Source organism: Anomaloglossus baeobatrachus, chromosome 1 (assembly GCF_048569485.1).
Source record: "Anomaloglossus baeobatrachus isolate aAnoBae1 chromosome 1, aAnoBae1.hap1, whole genome shotgun sequence".
Taxonomy (NCBI): Eukaryota; Metazoa; Chordata; class Amphibia; order Anura; family Aromobatidae; genus Anomaloglossus; species Anomaloglossus baeobatrachus.
Window position 1 is genome coordinate 478,920,492 of NC_134353.1, and position 22,110 is coordinate 478,942,601.

Below are 22,110 nucleotides of genomic sequence, written 5' to 3' on the forward strand. Positions count from 1 at the left end.
AACTTGAGTTAATATTTTTCATTATTTACAGGGTTTAGATAAGTGTGATAACAAGACTAGTGCCAACCATGGAGACATTTCTGTATAACCTATCCTTTTTTTCAAGTGCATTGGTTTTTATGAATAACATTTAGCATTTCTGGAAACTACATGAAGTATGCTGCCAGCAACACTTAACAGTACATTCATTGTATCCAGAGTCTTATGTCACTCCCAGTTTCGTGTTTAAAATGTAGACACATATAATATGCTGATCTTGCCAGGCTGTTATAAGAAAAATCTGGTCCTTGTCCACTCTTTTATGCAGAGTACAAGTTCTCCTGCCAGAGTTTTGCGCTTGATGAGTAACCATTGTTCCATGAGGGAACACACTGTACATATCCCAGGAATATTGCCAAAAGTACATGTCCTTTAATGGTTTATTATCAAGAAAACATTCATCTCTGCTCTCCCAAGGGCAATAGTAGACGCAGATTCATTATTGTTGTTTTATTCTATAAGCAGGGTCAGACCAAATTGCCTCTAAAATAGTGCTGGATTATCAATTAGGCATAGTAGTCACTGTCCTCCATCTTTTGGGAGCCCTGCGCAATCAATAAAAAATAATATTGATTTGATATTTAAAGCAGCTTGTAATCAGCGTGCTGGCCTAGCAGGCTGACATTGAAGATGAGCTGCAGCAACAGAGCGCCGATCTGAACATTATGGCAATTGGCAATGAAATAATGTTTCGGCTGTTGTCGGTTATATTCGAGAATTCATGAGTAGGGATAGGCGAACCCGAACTGTAAAGTTCGGGGTCCGTACCGAACATATGGTGTTCATGCACACGACCCTGAACACGAGCTTTCTGGGACGTTCGTGTTACAGTTCGTGTTACAGTTCGGGTCCAGGGGCTGTTAAGAAAAAGCACGTTATTAAAAAAACATTATGATCATACTTACAGGTCCCACGACGTGTCCTGCAGACTCTGCCTCCCAGCGCTTCTGCTTCCGCGTCCATCCGATCATTGCTGTTCCCCCCCGGTAAGCACCTCTGGCTAAAATGACCTGCCGTGACTGTGACATTATACCCATGTGGCCAGTCACGTGTGAATGTTGTATTACCTCATTGGCTACAGACTGGTCATGTGAGTGACGTCATCAAAGGTCCTGGTACGCCATGATGCGAGTGTCATCGCATTACGGCGCACAATCTACCAACGGCAGCTGGTCAGCTGCATGTATTTCCACAGCTGAGACGCTCCTGTCGGGAGAGTGGGGTGATGCAATGCAAGATGCAAGTGCAATCATACCCTCACCGTCAGCCTGCTGCATCACTCTATCCAGAATGGTGTAGCAGACCTGACATGGCTCTCTTTGCTTCTCACTGTGTATAGACTGTCTGTGCACAAGATGAAGCAGAGTTGACTTTGCTCTCTGCTTCTCACTGTGTATAGACTGTGTCTGCACAGAGTGATGAAGCTGACATGGCTGTCACTGTGGATTACGTCGGGCTAAGGATTTTTTTATAATAAAGATGGAATCTCTAAATGTTTTTTTGTTTTATTTCTAATTAAAAAATTTTCTCTCTGTTTTTTTTTTTTTACTGTTTCCTAGAAATTCATGGTGGCCATGTCTAAAGGCCCCGTTACACGCTACGATTTATCTGATGATATGTCATAGGGGTCACGGTTTTCGTGACGCACTTCCGTCATCGTTAGCGACGTTGTTTCGTGTGGCACCTACGAGCGACTCCGAACAATCTTAAAAAAAGCGAAATTCGTTAATCGTTGACACGTCATTCAGTTTCAAAATATTGTTTGTCATTTCGAATGCAGCAGACATATTGCTACGTTTGACACCCTGCCAACGACGAACAACATCGTTAGTGCGTCCGTCATCAGCGACATGGGCATGTCGTTATGAGCAATGCTCCACGCCTTTTTCGCTCTGATTGGTAGTTCCAATTGCGTTCTGATTTGGCAGCCATGGTTGATAAGGCGGACACAAAGTTTCATTGACGTCCTTTGTGGCTGCCCGCGGTCCTGTGTACAGTTCATTACAGAGCTCTGCTGTGACGTGTGTGTTATTTCATTTTCGGCTACTATCTTTTGTCCTGTTGATTGCATCTTTTGGGTAGGTTCATATTTGTTTTAAAATTAATTTTAGACCTTGTTATTGTGCATACTTCCGGAGATAAAAAACACTGAGCCCTATCCTGCATTGTTCACATGTTCATATGTCGCGGGCGGGGAGGATAACGCTAACGCTCGGGTCCGGCGCTGCTGCGATGGCTGCTCGTTGGCTTGAGCGGTGGGCCGGATCTGGGGACTCGAGCGTCGCTCCTCGCCCGTGAGTGAAAGGGGTGGTTGTTTTGGGGGATTTAGTCCGTGACGCCACCCACGGGTCGTGGTGAAGATAGGCACCACCGCTGCTGGTGACGGGGATCCCGGGAGCGATGGTAGGGAGCAGCTGGGATGTTATTTTCCCCCTCCGTGGGTAGGGGTCGATGGTCCCGGGGCCCGGTGATGTGGTGACGGGGAGGCAGGGTCGGTGAGGTGCAGGGTCGCAGGGACAGCGCGGCGTGGTGCCGGATGGCACAGGTGTACTTACTCAGCAAGAAAGGTACAAAGTCCTCGGTAAACCAAACGGCTGGATGGACGGGTCCCGCAGCCAGCTGCAGGGTCTCTCCCCAGACAGGTGATGGCGGCTGTCTTTCCCTGCACCTTGATGTTCTTCTTTCTGACTACTATGGATTCCCAACGGTAGTCCGCTCCCCGGTGTATGGGTACCGGAGGAGCCTGTTTGCCCGCAGGCGCTGGCCCTTGGGTCTCTAGCCTTAGGCGGTAGCTGTATACCCTCACGGTGTGGGCGGTTGCCTTCAATTGGGACTTTTGCTGTTGTGAAACCCTTGGGGTTCCAGTCACATTCGGATCTGACTATTGTCGGCGGCTCCAAGCCTGGTCGGGGTCCGATGGCCCTGCCTGTGTGTGCTGGCTTCACTTCGCTCCCAGGTCGGTACCGGCGGGCCGTCACCCGTCCCCGGTCCTACGGTTCCACGTTGCTCCACCACTCCTGCAGACGGCCATCACCGTTTGCCAACCTTGCTGTCAGTGCCTGGGCCACAAACCCAGACACCCAAGTGCTCACTCCTCTCACTTCAAACTCCTACACTGTTCTGTCACTTTTCCCGCCTCCAGGCCTGTGAACTCCTCAGTGGGTGGAGCCAACCACTTAGCACCGCCCCACCTGGTGTGGACATCAGACACTGGAGGGAGGCAACAAGGGTTTTGTGTTTGGCTAGTGTCCCTGTCTAATGGGGGTGGGGTGTTTGTGTGTTATCTGTGACGACCTGGCTAGGCCAGGGCGCCACATTCCCCCTTGGTGAAATGCAGACCATTCGCGGGCTACCCGTCCATCACCGGTTTTATTTTTATTTTTAAAACTGTAAAAACATAAATTAACATGTAAACATTTTGAACATAAGCATTATTGTTAGGACACTTGAACGTTACACATATAAACATTTTTAATACTGACGGACGGACGGGTGTCTTCCACTCTCCCACTCAAGCAACCTAGCCCTGATGCTGCCCCTAAGAAGTGGGCAGCACCCCTTGACCCCAGTCCAGGTTCAGGCTGCCCGAGCGGGAACGGGTACGGTTACTCGCATCCGGCTGTCACTTCATGGAATATCACCCCTCAACTTATTTACAAGCCCACAAGTTCGTGGGTGGCCTGCCAGTTCTCGGCCATGTCCATGAGTAGTCTCTCATGCAGGGGGTAAAAGCACACAGGGTCCCTCTGGGGACAACTTGCCGGCAACGGCCGGGATAATCATGTAGACAATCAGGTAAAAGTTCACAGTTCATTAAAAGTCATGCAATCACATATTTACACACTTAACATATGACACCCCTAAATGGTAGTTTCCCTGTACCTAAGCGGGGGTTGGCCTAGGTTGGGGCGTGTGGACCTTCTGGGCCCAATGCTATCAGTGGAGGGCAAGGGGACAGAGGAGACAGTCAGCTCCTCTTCCCGTCTACTGTGTGGGACCGGCGGAGACTTAGGGGGACTGGGTACAGGTGCAGCCCTGGACACTGGTTCACTGGCGGGTACTTCCGTCTCCTTTTCCTCCATGGGTTGTGGGAACATTATTACCGGAATAAGCACCGTGCCGTTCTGTGTAGGCCAGTCCGCTGGGAAATCACCCATTACAGTGTGGATCACCTCTTTCTCCTTCCCCCGGTTGGTCTGGGGGTTGGAACTTCAGCTGATACCTTCAACGGTGATGGGCACCTCTTCAGGTGGTCCCTGGACACCATGGCCGAAGTCTTCCCCTGGTCACGACTAATCTGGTAGGCCTTCTCATTCTCCCATTCAGTGGGTTGTATGACATACGGGGTCTTTTCCCACTGGTCATCGAGCTTATGGGTTCTTCTTTTTCATTTCAGCACTACATCTCCAGGTTTAAAGTGGCCAGCTGGAGCCCGTCTGTTGAAGTACTGTTCCTGCTGTTCCCGGCTCCGACACAGGTTCCTCTCTACATACTCCTGGACCTGTCGGTACTGCGCTCTCCGCCGAGTGTCCCACCCAGCAGTCAAAGGTAGGGCTTCTGGAGCTTCCAAGCCCATTTCTAGGTCCACCGGCAACAGGCCTGGCCAGGCTCACATCAAATACACCGGTGTACATTTGGTAGAGCTAGAAGGAATATTATTGTACATATCGACCAGGTCAGGTAGCTTTTCTGGCCACAGGCTCCGCTTTTCTAGCGGTAACGTCTTGAGAAGACCCAGGACCAGATGGTTCATCTTTTCACACATGCCATTAGTCTGGGCGTGGTAAGGCGTGGTCCGAATCTTCTTGCAGCCGTACAACTGGCAGAATTCTTGAAACACCTCTGCTTCAAAAGCCGGGCCCCGGTCGGTAAGCACCCTCTCTGGGTACCCGTGCGGTCGGCAGAAATAGGCCTGGAATTGTCTAGCGGCGGCACGGCTGGTCAGGTCCTTGACTGGGACAACCACCATGAATCTTGAATAGTGGTCTACAATAGTCAGGACGTAGGTGTACCCACTTTGGCTAGGGGTGAGCTTCACGTGGTCGAGGGCGACCAACTCTAGCGGCTGATGAGTGATGATCGGGCGTAGAGGGGCCTTCTGGCTGGCCTCGTCCCTTCTTCTCAGTGCACAGGGACCACACTCTCGGCACCAGGTCTCCACAGACTCCCGCATCCCACTCCAATAGAATCGCTCCCTCAACAGCATCTCCAGCTTCTTCCACCCAAAGTGCCCGGCACCGTCATGGTAAGCCCGTAGAACTGTGGGCACACTAGCTTGGGGAACCACCAGCTGACGAACCTTCTCATGGGTCTTCGGGTTGATCAGTGCCCGATACAGTGTCCCCTGGTCCCGATGCAGCCGGGCTCATTCTTTCCACAGCCGTTGGGCTTCAGGTGGAGCAGCGGGGTCCAGTCTAGTGGAACCTTGTTCAATCATGGTCTTGACCACTTGGACGGCAGGCGCTTGGTCTTATGCTTCTTGCCATCCCTGACTGGGTAGCGGGTCCAGGCTCGCCTGTTGCTGCTGGACATGAAGCTTCTCGACTGGTGGCCGGTGGAATGCGGGCAGCTCGATTTCTTCGAGATCATTGCCTTCCGGCCCCTCATCCGATAGGTGGGGCATCCGGGATAGCGCATCCGCGTTGGTGTTCTTGCAGCCGGCTCGGTACTTGATCATGAAGTCATAATTAGATAGCCGGGCTACCCACCGCTGCTTCAACACGCCTAGTTTGGCCGTGTCCAGTTGGGTTAACAGATTATTGTCCGTATAGGCGGTGAACTTAGCGGCTGCGAGGTAATGGCGGAATCGCTCAGTAATAGCCCACACCAGGGCTAGAAACTCAAGCTTGAAGGAGCTGTAATTCTCAGGGTTCCTTTCTGTGGGCCGGAGTTTTCTGCTGGCATAGGCGATCACTTTTTCCCTTCCGTTCTGGACCTGGGACAGGACGGCTCCCAAGCCTACATTACTGGCATTGGTGTAGAGGATGAATGGGAGATTATAGTCGGGATACGCCAGGATTTCTTTCCCTGTCAAGGCCGTCTTCAGCTGGCAGAAAGACTCTTCGTGCTTCGCTTCCCATGCCAACGGTGTTCCAGAGGACCTGCCACCCTTGGTCTGTCCCACGAGGAGGTCTTGCATGGGGACGGCCATATTCGTATACCCCTTAATGAAGCGACGAGAGTAGCCCACCAGGCCCAGGAACTGTCTCACCTCTCTCACTGTGGTCGGTCTCAGCCAGTCCTGAATGGCAGTGATCTTCTTGGGATCTGGGGCAACGCCTTCCGCGCTCACCACATGTCCAAGGTACTGTACCCGGGGTTTCAGTAGGTGGCACTTAGAGGGCTTCAATTTCATACCATATTTGGCTAGGGATGCGAACACTTCAGCCAAATGTTCCAGATGAGCCTCGTACGTCTGGGAGTACACGATCATATCGTCCAGGTACAGTAGGACCGTTTCGAAGTTGAGGTGTCCCAGGCAGCACGCCATGAGCCGTTGGAAGGTTCCAGGGGCATTGCACAGCCCAAACAGCATGCTGTTAAACTCGAAGAGTCCCATGGGGGTGGCGAATGCCGTCTTCTCACAGTCCTCTGGCACAACCGCTACCTGCCAGTACCCGCTAGTAAGGTCAAGGGTGGAGAAGAAGTTAGCAGTTCTCAATGCAGCTAGTGACTCTTCGATACGGGGGAGAGGGTAGGCATCTTTATGCGTGATCTGGTTGATCTTCGGGTAATCCACACACATTCTCATGATGCCGTCCTTCTTCTTGACCAGCACCAGTGGAGCTGCCCAGGGACTACACCTATCCCGAATGACCCCTGCCTCCTTCATGTTCCTCAACATGTCTTTAGCGCATTGATAGTGTGCTGGCGGGATGGGCCTGTACCTCTCTTTGATAGGTGGGTGTAGGCCTGTAGGGATATGGTGTTGAATACCCTTAATCCTCCCGAAATCTAATGGGTACTTGCTGAAAACCTGTTCGTACTCTTGCACTACCCTGTATACCCCCTCTTTGTGATGCGCGGGTATGGTTTCAGTGCCTACGTGTAGTTCCTGGCACCACTCGTCTAACGGTTCCGGGGGTGTAGGGTTCCTGGCAGAGGATGCGGAGGTAGGAGGGACAGCTTCGTGAATGGTGTGGGGGTCTAGGGTAAGCAACTTGGCGAGGGTGGCTTAACTGGGGAGCCTGGCTTCCTCCTCTCCACAATTCAGCACTCTTACAGGCACTCTCCCCTTTTTAATGTCAACCACCCCTCTGGCCGCCATCACTGTGGGCCAGTGTTCAGAAGGCATGGGTTCCACCATCGCCGGGTAGTTGCGCCCCTGGGGGCCTACCCCTGCCCTGCACCAGATCATCATTTCGCTCCGGGGTGGCACTACTAAGGGGGCCACATCCATCACCCTCACTCCACCAATTTCTCAGCCAGTCGAGCTCACTTGTTGCCGATACAGCAGGGCCCGGATCTCACGCTGCACAGCCCTCTGTCGGCCCCCTCCTGCTGTGGCGGCCAACTGCTGCAACAGATTCAGCACCTCACTCATAGAATCCTCCATGACGTTGGTCCCCAAGATTACTTTCGGGGTATGGTCACTGGGTTCATTCATTACCACAATCATCCCTTGATTCTTTAACTCCGCACGTCCCACAGTTAGGGTCACTTGCTTGTATCCCACCTGGGTTAGCGGGAGTCCATTGGCTGCAATCAGGGTCAGGCTATCATCAGAGGGGGCAAGTTCGTCAGTGCCCCAATACTGCTGGTACAGGGTATATGGTATAGTGGTTACCTGTGATCCTGTGTCCAAGAGGGCCATGAGCGGGACGCCGTCCACTGCCAGGGGGATGATGGGGCGAGCTCCGACGTACCGGTCTCGCCAATCGGGGGGGGGCATTGGTGTCTACTCCTGAGGATTGGCCCTTGGCCCCAGGGGTTGCTCGTTTAACGGGCACCGCCTAGAGTAGTGGCCAGGCTTGCTGCACCTGTAACAGATTGGATGCCCATATCGTGAGTCATTGGTCCTTCTCCGTTGCATCCAGGGGACGTCCTCCGGGCTGTCGGCGAGCTGGATCCCTCCTGGGGGCTTGACTCTCGTCGGAAGCTGGAGTGCGGCGAGGATCTTGGCTAGGTCTCCATCCATGCGGCGGACCTGGGCGGCTAGTTTTTCCATCATCCCGATGGATGCAGCAGGAGCCGGTGGAGCCGGGGGTGGAGGCGCCACCGTGATAGGAGTGGTCTTAGTCGACCACGGGGCCACCTTAGGAGCGTCGGGCGCTGGGGCCTGCAGGGCCTTGATGGCCCGCTCTTTCAGTACTGCAAAGTCCAGATTGGGGTGTTCCAAGGCCCACAGCCGCAGCTGCTTGCGGTCTTCCACGGACCCCAGCCCCTGCAGGAATTGCTCCACTAGCATCTTATTACTGTCCACATCATTAATAGTATCCACCCGCTTCAGTGTACGGAGGGCTGTTTGCAGGCGCAGGGCGTAATCTCTTACATTGTCCGCAGGCCATTGTCGGCACTGATAAAACTGCATCCTCAGCTCCGCTTCAGTGCGGGTCTCAAAAGCGACTTGTAGTTTTTCGAAAATGGTAGTCACCGAGGCCCGGTCCGCGTCGGTCCAGGTCTCCGCCTCCTGCTCAGCCGCACCGGTTAGCTGCCCCAGCACTACCGCTGCCCGCTGTCTATCAGCCAAGGGATATAAATCGAGGACCGGGCTGATCTTTTTCCGGAACACCTGCAAAGCATCAGGCTTCCCATCGTACTGCGGTATCACCGGGCACATAGGGCAAGGAGAACGGCATCACCTGGTCGACCGCTGGGCCCGCGGCCTCCCCTGCTCCTGCGACCAGAGCAGGGGCTATCCAGTTTCCATCTACGGGCGCGGCGGGAGCTGCAACCGCCTCTCCTCCAACAGCTCTGTTTTTCCCGTCCCCCCTTGGTGCTCTTCAGCACTTCCGTTTGTTGGGGGTGGGGCTTCGCTTTCACGCCTTCCCTGCTCAGAGAAGACGCTCGAGCGGGAGATTTTCGCGCCAAGATGGCGGCGCTTCAAAATTTTCGACCGGACACCGCCGGCGGAGATCAAAAGGCGCACTTCTACTGGTAAGTAGAGGGGTTCAATCCTGTTCGTGACGCCAAGTTGTCGCGGGTGGGGAGGATGCTGCCGCCGCGTGCTCACCAACGCTCAGGTCCGGCGCCGCCGCGACGGCCGCTCATCGGCTCGAGCGGTGGGCCGGACCCGGACACTCGAGCGGCGCTCCCGGCCCGTGAGCGAAAGGGGTGGCTGGTTTGGGGGATTTAGTCCGCGACACCACCCACGGGTCGTGGTGAAGATAGGCACCACCGCTGCTGGTGACGGGGACCCCGGGAGCAATGGCAGGGAGCAGCCGGGATGTCGCTTTTTCCCCCCCGTGGGTAGGTGTCGGTGGTCCCGGGGCCCGGTGATGTGGTGACGGGGAGGCAGGGTCGGTGAGGTGCAGGGTCGCAGGGACAGCGCGGCGCGGTGCCGGATGGCACGGGTGTACTCACTCAGCAAGAAAGGTACAAAGTCCTCGGTAAACCAAATGGCTGGATGGACGGGTCCCGCAGCCGGCTGCAGTGTCTCTCCCCAGACAGGTGATGGCTGCTGTCTTTCCCTGCACCTTGATGTTCTTCTTTCTGACTACTATGGATTCCCAACGGTAGTCCGCTCCCCGGTGTATGGGTACCGGAGGAGCCTGTTTGCCCGCAGGCGCTGGCCCTTGGGTCTCTAGCCTTAGGCGGTAGCTGTATACCCTCACGGTGTGGGCGATTGCCTTCAATTGGGACTTTTGCTGTTGTGGAACCCCTGGGGTTCCAGTCACATTCGGATCTGACTATTGTCGGCGGCTCCAAGCCTGGTCGGGGTCCGATGGTCCTGCCTGTGTGTGCTGGCTTCACTTCGCTCCCCAGTCGGTCCCGGCGACCGTCATCTGTCCCCGGTCCTACGGTTCCGCGTTGTTCCACCACTCCTGCAGATGGCCACCACCGTCTGCCAACCTTGCTGTCAGTGCCTGGGTCACAAACCCAGACACCCAAGTGCTCACTCCTCTCACTTCAAACTCCTACACTGTTCTGTCACTTTTCCCGCCTCCAGGCCTGTGAACTCCTCGGTGGGTGGGGCCAACCGCTTAGCCCCACCCCACCTGGTGTGGACATCAGACACTGGAGGGAGGCAACAAGGGTTTTGTGCTTGGCTGGTGTCCCTGTTTAATGGGGATGGGGTGTTTGTGTGTTATCTGTGACGACCTGGCTAGGCCAGGGCGCCACACATACACCTTGTGAGATGCCGAGGGGAGAAGTACTAGAGAACAGGTATGTTTCCCCTCGGTTCATTTCATATGCCTCCATGTACTGACTGTGGAGCAGTCAGCCCATGCAAATGGGCTGGGAAAGGCTGGGAAAGTTATATCTGGCTCAGCAATAAGTTAGTCACTGAAGCCTGTTTATTTCAGTGTAATTTTGGGCTCGGTTTTTCCTGGAGCAATCAGTAGGAATGGCAGTGGGACTGGTTGCTCCCTTCTCCACATTCTATCCAGGTTTTGATTCCTCACTGTGTGGCGCCCTGGACAAGCCAGGACGTCACAGGTACTACAACAACACACCCCACGCCCCGGTTAGGAACATCAGAGTCACACACAAATCCTTGTTGCCTCCCTCCAGGGGCTGATGTCCACACCAGGTGGGGCGGAGCCAGGCGGTTGGCTCCACCCACCGAGGAGTTCACTGTCCTGGAGGCGGGAAAAGGGAGAGAGAACAGTTTGGAGAGTTGAGGAAGTGGTTGTAGAGCAGACTGGCCATGTCCAGGTATGTGGCCCAGGCACAGAAACAGCAAGGTTGGCAGACGGTGGTGACCGTCTGCAGGCGAGGCCGATTGACGCACAACCGTAAGGACCGGGGACGGGCGGTGGCCCGCCGGTACCGGACCGGGGAGCGAAGAGAGGCCAGCACCATTCGGCAGGGCCTACGGACCCCGACCAGGCTTGGAGTCGCCGTTAAACCGGTCAAATCCGTCAGCGACGGGAACCTCCGGGGTTTCCCAGCAGCAAAGACCCGACTGAAGGCAACCGCTCAACCGTGAAGGGAAATACAGCTACCGCCACAGCTAGAGTTCCCAGGGCCAGAGCCTGCGGGCAAAAGGGGCTCCTCTGGTAACTACACCGCTGGGGAGCGGGTCACCGGTGGGAAGCCATTGGGGCCGAAAACACATCAAAGGTGCAGGGAGAGACAGTCACCGCCAACCTACCGGGAGTGACCACCGCAGCCATCTGTGGGACCCGTCCATCCAGCCGTTTGTTTTACAGGAGACTCCGTGTACGTTACTGGCTGAGTGAGTACCACTGTGCCGTCTGACACCGCTCTGCCCCGCGACCCTGCACCTCCCCAACTCCTGCATTCCACCCCTCCAGTCGCTATCACCGGGCCCCGGGACCATCAAACCCCCCTACCCACGGAGGGGAGATAAACATCTCAGCTGCTCCCTGTCATCGCTCCCGGGATTCCCGTCCAGCGCAGCGGTGGTGTCCCAACCTCACCACAACCGTGGGTGGCGTCACGGACTGACTTCCCAAACCCTGAAATCATCCCCTTTCACTCACGGGCGAGGAGCGCCACTCGAGTCCCCGAGCAGCAGCGCCGGACCCGAGCATGGTGAGCGCAGCGCCCTCCCTGCCCACGACAACTTGGCGTCACAAACAGGATCTTACCGTTCTACCGCCTGGTAGAAGTGCGCCTTGTGTCCCGCCGGAGGTGTCCGGCCGAAAATTTTCAGAAGCCGCCATCTTGGGCGCGAAAAGTTCCCCGCTCGAGCGTCTTCCCGAGGAGTGGAGGCACAAAAGCCGAAGCTCCGCCCCTGAATAGGAGGTGCCGGAAAGAAACCAAGGGGGCACGGATGACGGCTATAAAAGCAGGGACGCTAGGATCCTGCGGCCATCTTTTGGTTCCTGGAAAAGGCCGCCGCAGCGATGCACCGTCCGACCAGCAACACCGTAGCCCCCGCGCGCGGCACCGAGGCGTGGGTGGAGGTCCGGACCGTCCAGCTGAGTAGCCGTCTGCAGGTCTGCGTGCAGCTCCTCTTGGAGGAGTGGGAGGCCAACATGGCGGATCTTGTGGCGGCCATTCGGAGACGCGAGGTGGAGGAAGTTGTGGAAGAGCGGGTAAGCGACCCACGCCCCTGTATCCCTATTGGGTCGGCCATCGCGGCTGAGGAGCCCGGTCTGCACCCGCTCGCACTGCTGCCTCCCCCGCCACCCGTGTTGGCTGTTGCTGCCCCGCCACTAGGCCCGCTACCACCGCAACCGGTAGCGGTATGCTGCCGATCCGCCCAAGCGGACCGACCTGCAGCCGAGGCCCGTGACCGTCCTGAACCGCTCCCATGGAAAATACCGAAGGCCGAGCCCGTCGGCGGAGATATAGCGGAGGCACATGTGACCGTGCCTGGTCCCGCACCGACTCCGGCCGCCCGTCTCGTACAGGAGGAGGCGGAGGTCAAGCGGGAGAGGACCCCTGTACCCGTCCCCCACGCCTTGACTGAGGCTGCGCCGGGTCGTCGCTGTGAGGCAGCACCCCAGGCCATGATACCGCGGGACCTTCCACCCAGGATGCCAGTAATGGGCAGCCTAAAGGAGGTCTCGCGGGTCCCGACCCGCATGCAGGGGCTTGCAGCAGCCCCTTACAGGGACAGGGAGCCGACCCCGCTGGGCCAGGAGATTGCGGAGAGGGAGAAGAGGAAGGTGGAGCTGGTAGCCCGCACTATTAGAGAAAAGAAGAGCCTCCGCAGAGCCACCTTCCGAGTACGGGGCCCGAGATATGAGGGACAAGTGAGGCGGTTCGATGTCCGTAGGGGATACGGCTTCATCTTTGAACCGGTCCTGGAGGCCGAAGTTTTTGTGGCCCGAAGGGACGTGAATGACCACCTGCCGGAGGACCACCCGGGCCGCAATCTGCTCCCCGGTGACCTTGTCACCTATACCCAGCACTGCGGGGAGAGGGGCTGGTTTGCCCTGGACGCTAGGCTGAGAGAAGGCCAGGGGCCCCAAGCACTAGCCCAGCCCCCTCCCCCGGTTGGTGGGGTGGACCTGAAGTGATGGCAGTGGTCCTCCGCTACAAGTTGTCCCCGTTGGGACCACCAGTAACGTTGAATGATAAGAAAAATAATCAGCCAAACTGTTATCTGATTTTCACCATGATTTAACCGGCCGTTGCCGGCAACTAGTCCCCGTTGGGACTTGATGCACCGTTTGCGTAAGAAACTGCTTACGGACAAGCCCGAGAACTTGCAGGGCAACCACAAACTAGTGGCATGTAAATAAAAATGTTGGCTTATAACGTTACTGCCTCTGGAGAGGCTGATTTGGAGGATGGGCCTGGAGGAAATGGATGGCCCAGGCCCGCCACTACCGTAACCGATGGCGATCCTCCGGGGGTCAGGGGTCCCCCATGGACGTGGGTCCCCTGAAAGAGACCGTACCCGCTCGTGCAATTTGGTTTTGGACTGGGGCAAGGGGTGCTGCCCACTTCTTAGGGGCAGCATCAGGGCCAGGTTGTTTGGGCGGGGGGAGAGCGGAAGCCGTTTGTTTAATAAAATTGACTACCGTTTACTAACGTTTAAGAACCGTACCTCCCGTTAAGGGAAGATATATAAAAATATGCTTATGTTTACATGTTGTTTTACTTTTTCAGTTGTGAAAATAAAACTGGTGATGGACGGGCAGCCCGCAGACGGTCTGCGTTTAACCAAGGGGGAGTGTGGCACCCTGGACAAGCCAGGATGTCACAGGTACTACAACAACACACCCCACACCCCGGTTAGGAACATCAGAGTCACACACAAATCCTTGTTGCCTCCCTCCAGGGGCTGATGTCCACACCAGGTGGGGCGGAGCCAGGCGGTTGGCTCCACCCACCGAGGAGTTCACTGTCCTGGAGGCGGGAAAAGGAGAGAGAACAGTTTGGAGAGTTGAGGAAGTGGTTGTAGAGCAGACTGGCCGTGTCCGGGTATGTGGCCCGGGCACAGAAACAGCAAGGTTGGCAGACGGTGGTGACCGTCTGCAGGAGAGGCCGATTGACGCACAACCGTAAGGACCGGGGACGGGCGGAGGCCCGCCGGTACCGGACCGGGGAGCGAAGAGAAGCCAGCACCATTCGGCACGGCCTACGGTCAGGGAGAGACAGTCACCGCCAACCTACCGGGAGTGACCACCGCAGCCGTCTGTGGGACCTGTCCATCCAGCCGTTTGTTTTACCAGAGACTCCATGTACGTTACTGGCTGAGTGAGTACCACCGTGTCGTCTGGCACCGTGCTGCCCCGCGACCCCGCAGCTCCCCAACTCCTGCCATCCACCCCTCCAGTCGCTATCACCGGGCCCCGGGACCATCAAACCCCCCTACCCACGGAGGGGAGATAAACATCTCAACTGCTCCCTGTCATCGCTCCCGGGATTCCCGTCCAGAGCAGCGGTGGTGTCCCAACCTCATCACAACCATGGGTGGCGTCACGGACTGACTTCCCAAACCCAGAAATTATCCCCTTTCATTCACGGGCGAGGAGCGCCACTCGAGTCCCCGGATCTGGCCCACCGCTCGAGCCACCGAGCAGCAGCAGCAGCGCCGGACCCAAGCGTGGTGAGCGCAGCGCCCTCCCCGCCCGCGACAACTGGATCAGCTGAACTAATCAGGAGGCATTCAGAACAGAGAGACTGCTGAGGTGAGCAGCCCAGGCTCATGGCTGCTGGTACTGAGACTCCATACCTCCGCTTTCTGTGCTGCAGAACTGACACAGTAAGAGAATACTGTTTTGTTTGTTACATAGGTTTATTTTGTAGTTAGCATTCTGTTGTTAGTTAGTGGCCAGACAGCCTTAGACATTTATTTTCCTGTTTTTGCATGTGTAACACTGAGAGATAAGTGTACACAATAAACATGGCAGTGGCCGTATCTGTGTGGAACCTTCCAGTCTGCCTAGGTCATCTGTGAATCCATAGCCACTCGCTTGGACCAAAGCAAAGATCCCAGCTGAGCTATATCCCCTGTCTCACAAATGGTGGAGAATGCGGGCATTAGTGACTATTAGACTGTGACTGCAGATAAACCGTTCTATGGGCATTGTCTCTTGTTAATGTCCTGGCTGAAAGCTCCTGTGCTGCTGAAGAGCCAAGAGACAAGCAATATGGAGGAGCTGCTGAAACAGTTGGCGCAGGCCAACATTAACCAACAACAGGCCAATGTCCAGCAACAACAGACCAATACTTTGGTCCAGAAGGTGCTGGAGCAGGAGCACCAAATGCACCAAGAACAGTTAAATGCAATAAAGGAGTCTTTGGTTCGGCAGCCGTGAGACGCGGAAGACCGTGCACAAAGCTCTGCCAGTGCGCAGAAAGCCGTACAAAAGACTTTACTTAAAATGACTGCTGCTGATGATGTGGAAGCATATCTGGCAGTGTTTGAACGTATTGCAGAACGTGAGCGCTTACCGGTGGACAAATGGGCTGAAGTGGTCGCTCCATTCCTGATCGGAGATCCGCAAAAGGCATATTATGATCTAAGTGGAGCTGATGCTATGGACTATATTAAACTAAAAGGCGAAATCCTGGCAAGGCTGGGAGTAAACACATGTGTACGGGCACAGAGGGTGCATCTATGGACTTTTGTAGCACATCAGCCAGCTCGTTCACAAATGCATGACTTCATCCATGTGGTGAAAAAAATGGCTGCAACCAGAAACTTTGACGGCCGCACAGATGGTGGAACGTGTTGTCCTAGACAAGTACCTGCGATCCTTACCGGCTAAGATCCAGAGGTGGGTTGGACAGGGTGACCCAACTAGCGCTGACCAGTTGGTGAATGTGGTCGAGCGTTACAGCGCTTCTGAAAGCCTCCTCCAGGGGATGCTTTCACCTTGCTGGGGTTCTAGGAAATCGCCTGAAAGTCCTGCTAAAACTACTCCTTTTTCAAAAGAAGAGAATGTTGCAACTAGGGGTAGCAGGTCCACAAAAGACTATGTTAACGGTGTGATTTCTCAGCAAGTCAACAGGCCCAGACTGAGGTCCCCAACTGAAAAGCAAGGGACTATTCAGTGTTGGCGATGTCGTGGGCTCGGCCACGTAGCTGCTAACTTCCCATTAACTACAGAGCCGATGGACTGTAACACTACAAGGTGTCTGTCATTATGTGTACAGTCAGTCTGTGCTGCGGAGATCCTCACGGGAAATGAACAACATGTGTGTTGCATTGAGGTCAACGGCTATAGTGTGAATGCCATCTTAGACTCTGGCAGTCAAGTAACCTTGGTACATGCTAGCTTGGTGGACCCTGGAGCAATAACAGATTCAACTGTGGACATTAGTTGCATACATGGCGATACTAAAAACTACCCCACAGCCTGGTTAACTCTTGCCACGCCCTTGGGGGCCAAAAGACATCAGGCGGTGATCATAAAGACTATGTTGCATAGTGTAATCCTGTGGAGAGACTTTCCCATATTCTGGGACTTGTGCAACATTAAAAATGGCGTGAACACCCCGGTTGAAGAAAAACTGGTGAACGATACCCTGGGGCTTTCCCCTGAGCCACTGGAGCAAGATGATGGGGGACCAACCACAGGGATAGCTCCAGAATCTGTAGACTCTCCTCTGGCTGTGTTTTCAGGCGAGGCGGACACGCTAGAGGATGTTATAGAGATGCCAGGTCTTGAGGTGGCCCGTGATAATTTCGGGACCGCTCAACACCAAGATCCTACTTTAACAAGGGCATGGGAAAATGTGAAGGTCTCTGAGGGAAACCCAGTGTACCTAGGGTCTCAAAATGAGTTTCCACATGTGGCAGTGCAACAGGGCATGCTGTACCACATTGACAAGATGCGAGGAGTGGTGGTGGAACAGCTAGTGGTACCCAAATCCTTTCATCAGGTGGTTTTAGACCTGGCACATAAACATCCCTTGGGGGGCCACCTGGCTGGAGAAAAGACAAAAGACTGTATTCTGCAACGTTTCTTTTGGCCGGGTCTGGTGGGAGATGTAACTCAGTACTATCAGTCCTGTCCTACATGCCAGTTGACTGCGCCTATGACACATTTTAGAAGCCCCCTGGTACCCTTGCCGATAATAGAGGTGCCCTTTGAGAGGATAGCAATCGATATAGTCGGTCCATTAGTTAAATCTGCCAGGGGTCATCAATACATTTTGGTGGTACTGGATTACGCCACCCATTATCCGGAGGCTGTACCCTTACGGAATGCCAATGCAAAAGCAATTTCAAAGGAGCTTTTTAACATGTTTTCTCGCACCGGCATTCCGAAAGAGATACTTACGGATCAAGGGACCCCCTTTATGTCTCATATACTCAAAGAACTATGTAAATTACTAAAAATCTCCCACCTGCGTACCTCAGTGTATCACCCTCAGACTGACGGTCTGGCCGAGCGCTTTAATAAAACCCTAAAGGGGATGTTGAAAAGGGTGGTGGATAAGGACGGGAGGGATTGGGATGCTCTCCTGCCATATCTCTTGTTCGCCATATGAGAGGTACCCCAATCCTCCATGGGCTTTTCACCTTTTGAATTGGTTTATGGTCGGTGTCCCAGAGGCCTGTTGGATATTGCCAAGGAGACTTGGGAGCAAGAGGTGACTCTTTACCGCAGTGTAGTTGAACATATAACACTCATGCAGGACAGAATTGCGGCAGTTATGCCAATAGTCAAAGAATGTTTGGAGTGCGCACAACGCGCCCAAAGCAGGGTGTACAACCGGGCGGCTAAAACACGAGTTTTTCAACCTGGGGGTCGGGTGTTAGTGTTGGTACCTACTGTAGATAATAAATTTCTTGCAAAATGGCACGGGCCATACGAGGTGCTGGAAAAAATAGGTGAAGTGAATTATAAGGTACACCAACCAGACAAGAGAAAACCCCAACAAATCTACCACATAAACTTGCTTAACTCCTGGCGAGACAGAGAGAGTCTGGTAGTGGAGACTACCCTTGATAGTGGGCCTCAAGTGGCACCAACATCTGAGGTAAGTGACCCACAGATAGTACCACCAGAGGTGGGTATTGCAGACACGCTATCCAGGACCCAAAAACAATAAACCAAGGAGTTCGTACAGAAAAATGCAGATATTTTTTCAGAACTACCTGGCCGTACTCACCTAATTAAACATGACATTGTCACCGATCCTCAGACACGAGTACGGTTAAAACCATATTGAATTCCTGAGGCTCAGAGACAAGTCATTGCCCAGGAAGTAAAGAACATGCTGGCGCTCGGGGTTATTGAGGTGTCCCGGAGTGAGTGGGCTAGTCCTATCGTGCTGGTGCCCAAGCACGATGGGACTATCCAGTTTTGTAATGATTTTCGCAAGTTGAATGAGGTATTGAAATTCGATGCCTACCCCATGCCAAGAGTTGATGAACTTATAGAGAGACTAGGTTCAGCCAGATACATATCCACTATTGACTTAACAAAAGGTTATTGGCAGATTCCTCTCACTGACTCGGCCAAAGAGAAAACTGCCTTTGTTACGCCACAGGGACTGTTCCAGTACCGAGATATGCCATTTGGGTTGCATGGAGCCCCAGCCACCTTCCAACGACTAATGGATATCGTCCTAAAGCCCCATGTCCAGTATGCATCCGCATATTGGGACGACATCATTATCTTTAGTGATAACTGGGAAACTCATTTGCCAAAGGTACAAGCTGTCTTGGACTCTCTAAGGGCTGCCAGGTTGACTGCCAATCCCAAGAAGTGTACATTGGGGTTGGAAGAAGCTCGCTATCTGGGCTACATCATCGGTAGGGGAGTTATAAAACCTCAGGCTAAAAAAGTGGACGCCATTCAGAATTGGCCACAACCGGTCACCAAAAGACAGGTCAGGGTCTTTTTGGGGATCGTTGGTTATTACCGGCGGTTCATCAAAAATTTTGCTACCATCGCAGCCCTACTCACAGATCTTACCAAGGGGTAAACCTCTGTCTCAATAAAGTGGAACGCAGAAGCAGAGGCCGTCTTTCAACGGTTGAAAAAGGCTTTATGTGACCAACCAGTGTTGGTTACCCCAAACTTTAAACGGGAGTTTATTGTTCAAACAGATGCCTCTGGTGTTGGCCTCGGCACGGTGTTTTCACAAGAAGTGAACGGCGAGGAACACCCAGTGGGCTATCTCAGCAGAAAACTTACGGAGGCAGAAAAAAAATAGTGTGGTTGAGCGAGAAGCCTTAGCTGTGAAGTGGGCCCTGGAAACCCTGCGCTATTATTTACTAGGACGCCGATTTAGACTAGTGACGGACCATTCACCCCTGACGTGGATGTCCCAGGCAAAAGAGGTCAATGCGCGGGTGACACGCTGGTTCTTGGCGTTACAAAATTTAAAATTTTCTGTGGAGCACAGAGCAGGCAAGGCATTTGGGAACGCAGACACATTGTCTAGAACGCACTGCTTGGTAAGTCATTGTGTCCGACCCCACGGGCTCGAACAGAGGGGGGGTATGTGAGATGCCGAGGGGAGAAGTACTAGAGAACAGACCACCAACCTACCGGGAGAACTACCGCAGCCGTCTGTGGGACCCGTCCATCCAGCCGTTTGTTTTACCGGAGACTTTGCATTGATCATTGGCTGAGTGAGCACAACCATGCCGTGCGGCACAGCGCTGCCCCCGCGACCCTGCACCTCACCAGGCCCCGTGACCCGCCTGCCATCTTACCCCTCACCGGGCCCCGGGACAACCAACCCCCCTACCCACGGAGGGGAGAACAACAACTGCGCTGCTCCCTGTCATCGCTCCCGGGATCCCCGTCCAGAGCAGCGGTGGTGTTATAACCTCACCACAACCGTGGGTGGCGTCACGGACAATATCCCTAAACCAAACCACCCCCTTTCACTCACGGGCGAGGAACGCCGCTCCAGTCCCTGGGATCCGGCCCACCGCTCGAGCCACCGAGCAGCAGCAGCAGCCGGACCCGAGCAGTGGGTGAGCGCAGCGTCCCCTCCTCCGCCCGCGACACTGAGACTCCATACCTCTGCTTGCTGTGCTGCGGAACTGACACAGTAAGAGAATACTGTTTTGTTTGTTACATAGGTTTATTTTGTAGTTAGCATTCTGTTGTTAGTTAGTGGCCAGACAGCCTTAGACATTTATTTTCCTGTTTTTGCATGTGTAACACTGAGAGATAAGTGTACACAATAAACACGGCAGTGGCCGTATCTGTGTGGAACCTGCCAGTCTGCCGCTGTCATCTGTGAATCCATAGCCACTCGCTTGGACCAAAGCAAAGATCCCAGCTGAGCTATATCCCCTGTCTCACAACCTGTAAGCACATGTTGGCCGCATGTTGGGTTTGTTTTTTTTTTTTTTAAATTAAAATTTTGGTTTCAATTATAAAAAAAAACAGCCATGATGTTTATTACATTAAAAACCTTTCACAGCCTCCTACATACAAGTCCAGCCTGATGGAGGTCATAAACCATGTCATTGTCCAAATACCTTGGTCAAGTAACGAATATTGGTTACCCAGTTTTGATGCATAGGCATTTGCCTTTCAAATAATATCACAGTGAAGTACAGATATGTGCCTATGTGCCATGCATTTGTATCTTTTAAAGTTAAAACATTTCCCATGTCAGATGTTAGTGGCCTATGTTAAAAAATGATATGAAAGCCCAAGTGGCCTTCATACATACAGACCCCAAAACAGCATCATTACAATGACACATCCACAAAGGACTATGTTAACCCACACAATCCTAACACACTTCGCCGTGTTCCACCTGCATTTACATTTGGTCAGAGACGCAGCCGCAGGTGTGTCAACTCGTTAGCCGACCTGCGTCTCCTGCGTGATACCTGATTTTGCAACTTTACTCACGAAGGCGGAAAATATGTGACGCATCGTATCAATAGTGGATGGCATTAGACAGTTACATCATGACGCCTCTTCCTGCTTCGGGCTGCCCAGCCTACAATATAAGCATAGGATTGATGAAGTTAATCAGGATGGCATCCCGCCATCGAGGCACTGTATGAGGTGAAGGCGAGGTAACATACCTTGTGGATCGTATGGATGCCTTGGATTACGCCTGCGATAGCGTGCATGAACGCCTCATGGCCCACAAAAGGGCGGTCCTGCGGAAGATCCGTATGGAGTTGTCCGTTCAAGCAGGCAGGTCCGAAAAAAGTGGGCAGACCTGATTTATCAGTTAGCATCGAGGATAGAAAATGTCCGCACCTCTTTGCACAGGCAGCGTGTTGAGTCTTTACTGTGTAAACATGTCATAGTCTTTTTACACACATATAACCGTAAAGCATCTTGTGTATATGAAGTCAGGCGTAGCAGCGGCATGAGACCTTCACAAACGCAAAGGGAAGCACCCTGTCTGTTGCGGGGGCCTCATCATGATGCACATGCGCATGACAACTCACATGCGGATCAAAAATGTCGCATAGCGCAGGGATGATTAGCCATTACATCCACACTTCACGCAGCAAGGTAATATATTTCTAGGATGCACATAGGGCTGTGCTGTAGGACAAATATGCAGGGTTTGTTGAACACTTCTTGGTGTGTTGAGATATACCATGATCAGTAGGTTACCAGAATGAAAACATGGTGACCGTGCTAATTAATGGAGCTAGGTTGGCAAAAGTAATGTTGCATACATTATTAATCAATGGACTAAGATGGAGTCCTCATAGCTGTTGTTTGTTGTCTCTATACAATAGGACAAGAAGTACCGCAAATGCAACAGCATGATGGGATCCTGTCACCTCCTGCCTCCCGATCCCCTACAGAAACACCTACTCGTTCCCAGAGCCCTTGACCTGAGGAAGGTGTCTCGCCGAAACGCTTTGCGGTATACATCTACCATTCATCAGTGTGCACAAGCCGGCGTCTTTACTTGTAAAATGGATATTTTTTTAATCAAGTTGAAATAAATAAAGAAGAATTTTTATTTATCCTTTTGGGAGTCCAGCTGGATCTTTCCCATTGCTTTGTCACATTCGTAAGTGTACCTTAAACGGAAGAACTTTGTGGTTTTCTGTTTGAGAAATGTTAAAAAGGTTATACT